The sequence below is a fragment of the Patella vulgata genome, chromosome 4 (assembly GCF_932274485.2).
Source record: "Patella vulgata chromosome 4, xgPatVulg1.2, whole genome shotgun sequence".
Taxonomy (NCBI): Eukaryota; Metazoa; Mollusca; class Gastropoda; family Patellidae; genus Patella; species Patella vulgata.
Window position 1 is genome coordinate 56,319,971 of NC_065882.2, and position 5,177 is coordinate 56,325,147.

The following is a 5,177-nucleotide window of genomic DNA, read 5'->3' on the forward strand; positions in this document are numbered from 1 at the left end:
CAAAAAGACATGAGATGCAAATTTGTTGTTACATCATGGGTGATTTGGAATCTGGCCCACATTTATCGCTCTGTATCCATGCTTTATAATCGAATCGGTTATGTACATATTTAAATATATATATTTGAACTTATACAGCCCGTGATACATAGGACCAACATGGGAATCATAATCACATTAGATGTTCTGGGACGGCAAGATAAATAACTCAATAATTATCTTATTTATTCCCGATGTTCACAAACTATTGTATTTAAACATTCACGCCCCATAAAAAGTCCATTTACAATTCTACATCGACGGTGCGAATTTAATGAATACGATTATAGGACTTCAACTGTCGTTCTGTTCTATTTTGCAGCCTGAATGTGTAGATAATGATACAAAAGATTTCTTCAAGTAAAATTTATTTCCATTGCTTAACAGTAACAACATATATATAACAATAAATCAATAAACAGGTTTAACAATTCCCAGCACAATTCTTATGAAATTGCAAGTTATGATTTAAAACTTGATGTCAACTATAGCTTACAAAGTAAACATTGTTTGTTTTTTGATATCTGATTTTGCTTTGATTTCAATTCCACAAATCAAAGGGAGCACCTTTAGGTGTGGCTGTACGAGTTGATCTGATATTCGTCAACTGATGACCCTTTGATTTCTCAACTCTCTAACCATACGTAACTTTCAAAAAATCAGCAGGTGGCACTGCTATGGAACCAATCATGGTGATATTCCTGGAACTGATCAAATTCTATGTAGATTTTCAAACACCTTTAACGTCATATATCTGAAAAGTATCAAATATTAATTAGTTATAAATTACATTGCGGTTTCAGATGTATCGTTGTAAGTTATTCAAGGGCCAATATGTATACACCTCCTTGGTTGGGAATTGGCTTTAAATAATATGGTTAGAATTGAAGAATCTTCAATATGATATCTATTTGGAAGACTAAAATTCCAGGGGAATTAAATGGCAATAATACCTATTCATTATTATTATTAGATAGCTTCTTACCTTATTTAAGATATATTTCATTCCTCTGTAGTCTTTGTTTCTATATTGATCTACTGACGTCATCAGTGCATCTCTCTGGTTCTGGAAACACCGAAGAAAATAGTCCCAGCATGCTTTACGCAAATCTTTTATGTCATATTCAACAGAAGCGCAAAATAATCCTGAAAAGATGAGAATTAATTTAGTAAACAGACTTATTATAATGTGTATCATATTGTACAAAGATCTATTTCATACAAATATCTATCAAATGCATGTGTTTCGAATAATGATGTTAAATGTTGTTAAAAGATTTAATATCTGGTTATTATCAATATTTCCGTTCTTCAAAATATTTTTGGACCACGAACTGTCGCCCAACCGATGCCCATCTTCTTGTTGTTGTTCTTGGGAGTGACGGTCTTCGAAAAATGATTAAACTGCGGAAATTAATGAAACGATCGATATGAAACCTGGTATACGGGTGCTTGGATTATTGCGCAGTAATTGACGGACTTCCATTTGGGATATGACGTCACATATTTTAGATGATTGTGGTGCCGTCTGGTTCATAGAACGGCGGTACTTGTTTATAAAAGAGCCTCGCCCTTCTTGTATTTATGAATGCAGTTTCTAAAACTGACCGGTGATGCATATACATAAAACCACAACTTACCTATAACAGTAATGATATCCACCTTGATTTTACCACAGTGAATAAAACTAACAAATCTTCTAAATACTTCTTCATCATAATTCTTTATCTCTATCACCAGTTTACCTTTCAACTTTTCACCTTTAACCTTTTTCTTATTGACCTTGACCTCACGTTGGTTGTGAAGAATCAACTGATATAAAACGCGACTTCTGGTAGCTAAAATAGCTTTTACACCATAAACTGGTATCTTATCCTCTCCTACTAAAAACACTACATCACATAATTCACTCATAGAGAGAATATAGTCTAGATTATCACACAAAGATTCTCTACTTTTAAACACCATCATTTCGTTAGTAGAATCTCGTGGTTTTGGAGAGGTATCTGTTTCTGATTGATAGCCGTCACAAGATTCATATCCGGATGATCGACTTACATTATCTGGAGTATAAAAATATTTTTCATTAACATAATTTATAATTAATTCGGTACATATTCTGATCTAACAATCGGATTTTGATAACCTAGAGTTACTTATTTAAAGCTTCGATGATACAACTAGTAAAACAAACACAATGACCTACCATCGGAACCGTAGTCATCATAATTTTCAAGCTGCTCAAATTTCAGGAGATCAGGAGATGAGCTGCTGGAATCCATCTTGACGAAGAATAATTTGAAGAAGTTGTAAAATCCTTATGTTATAGACAGATGCTATTATCCAAAGAGATCCACACAGAATGAATGATGCAGAACCAAACGCTGAACCAGAATTTATTACACAGTTGGTGTCAAAGGTCACACGTGACGCGTGGCATAGATCATTTGAGGTTAAGATTTATCCAAATAATTGACATTGATTATATGTTGTTATAGTGACTGTCAATCAACTGACAGGTTTGTTTGTACAACTGATTATATATTTTATATAGCGTATGTAAAATATCAACACCATGTCTTAATCCATTTACACTTTTCTGTTTTATTTCCCCCCGTTCTACTGTTGTCAACTCCTTTCAGACATTACACCCTTATTTACCCTATTCTAATGCTGCTAGCTTCATTGAATAAACCTAATATAGATAATTTAAAATATTTATGTAGTTTATATAAAAAAATGAATGTTAATTGATTTGTATCTGACTTGGATTAATTTTGTAAATCCCGATTCCAAGATTAATTTGTGATTAGTTAATATTGTGCTTTAAATGATAAATTGTAGTCTAAACATAAACACGTGGCTTGGTGTGAACAAAAGGTTTATTTATATTTTTACTTAAATCAGCGCTTTATTAGGTAGACCGATTATATAATTCAATAATGGAGGTTTCATCTGGAAAAATATTTTCCTTAAAGAAAATCATATAAGGATTTCATTATTAACTCTTTGAATGTTGATATCAATTCACCGTGGATACATCTCAGAAATCTAACATCAGCCCACCCTCGGACGTTAGCTACTATTTGTTTTTAAAGAACACATCACTTCCAGCTCGCGACATGTTTTAGGGAGGGAAATGTTGTAACAACTGTTCAAAATATGTATACACGCTATAAAATATGCATATGCATTTATTAAAAAAATCACGTGAAATTTCAAAATAGTCCTTATGTTCCAAGTTGGTTGCCATTTTCGACTTTTCTTTCACAGAATTTTACCCACTAGAACGATTCAGTAGATTTTCATTTGGACATATTATGTCGTCGCAAATGACCGGCTGTCCGTACGCCTGAATGTCTGGCCATACTGATGTTTGTTTGTGGACAGTCTAGAGGTCCCATTGGTTATCCGATTTTGATAAATGCAAGGAGATATATTTACTTTCAAATGATCTCGGATAGGTTTGATTTTGTTGAGTATATAACCGCGACTTCTTGGATTATGGCCCGTGCCTTTTCCACATAATTGTGAAATATCCACAATCCTAGCCAAAACTTGTTTATATTCTTCCTGTAATCTTATTATATACATGTACGTTAATACTCGATATACATGTATATTGATAATTATAATACATGTTTATATCATTTATGTATCTTGCTTTTCGGAAGCCGATTTCTATAAGCCTTTGGCTTGTTTCGGTATCCTGTGAATAAAATGTTGTTTAGAAAAAAAATATATTCACAATGACCCTTCCAGAGGCCACAATGTTTGGTTCGATCCAAATAAAAGATCAATAGTCTAGAGGTCACACTGGTTATCGGATTTTGATTAATCGCAGGACATATTTTTCCAAAAGATCTCGGATAAGTTCGATTTTAGTGAGTATAGGGCCGCAACTTTTTGGGATATGTTCCCTGCCTTTTATCCATAATTGCGAAGTTTGTGGACCCTTCCAGAGCCCACAATATTTGGTTCCATTTTGGCGGTATCAGTCCGCGACTTCTTGGATTATGGCCCATGCCTTTCATGCAAAATAAAAATTGTACAAAGGTTTTGGACTGTCTTATGCGCACGATTGTGCACATATATGAAACTTAAAATATATGTTAAAGATCAATAAAATAATATGAAAATTTAGTGTGATTTTATCGACAAAAATGATATTTCTTTGATCGAAAATCAACAATCTAGAAAATCTTGGATTTTCGAATTTCTAATAAGTTTTTCTGAAAGGGTAGTCTTCAAGGAATATTTGTGCCGTTTGTGGTACTTGTATCCAAATTTGAAAGATTTACCTGATATTATGCAGTTATCTGGTGCACTATTATTCTTCCAAAGATCGAAACACGTATTCTTGTCTGTTGTGCAGTGTATGGAGAGGGACAGGGAACATGTTTCTGATCGCTCCGAATGGAATGAGGTGCACCATTTTGTATTTAAAATCTTATGTTGATACAAACATTTTCAACATCCCTAACACAATGTAAAATTTACATAGACCAGGCACATTTTATGATGTCCCATACGATGAAGGTATCTAGTAACTTGCACTAAATGTGGCACATGGATTCTGTATGTAAGACTCTTAATTGAATCATACTTTATCAGGCTGATATAGTGTGGATATGGTAGGGGAGATTATCAATGGTAGTTTTGTACGGATGCATTCTTCTTTGTACATTGGGCAAAAGAAGAAAACGTGTTGTGTATTTTCCATTTAGTAGCCCCATTCACATGAAGGGTTTTCAGAGACATCTATTTGAAATTTATCTAATTGTCATTGAAGCATATATTTAAAGAATAATTTGCATTTCTAATATTAGATACCGAAAACACAATTTAAATATATATGATTAATATAGATAATATAGATTTATTATTTAAAAACATGTTAAGTAAATATAGATGAAAGGTACTGAGTTGACTATCAGCTGTGTATGCAAACATTTAATCAGCTTGTTAATTAACAATAATTAACTAGTAAACTGTCTTGATTGACTTGTATCACTCCTGTCCAAGATTCTGACCAAGGTGACACTACTGAAGTCTATATAATAGACGAACGAAGTATTATTGTAATATATCATTCAACTGTTAATATTTAGTATATCTTTACTTTTAAATATTTAATA

At 32.8% G+C, this 5,177-nt stretch overlaps 1 long non-coding RNA gene across 1 annotated transcript; it reads right to left on the reverse strand.

Moving 5' to 3' along the window:
* Window positions 1-685: 685 nt before the first annotated feature.
* On the reverse strand, window positions 686-1,787 carry LOC130012376 (uncharacterized). The gene is made up of 3 exons (XR_008787813.1): window positions 1,680-1,787; window positions 1,025-1,185; window positions 686-793 (listed from the first exon to the last, which is right to left on the reverse strand). It is a non-coding gene; the product is annotated as an uncharacterized LOC130012376 (long non-coding RNA).
* Between the last annotated feature and the right edge of the window lie 3,390 nt (window positions 1,788-5,177).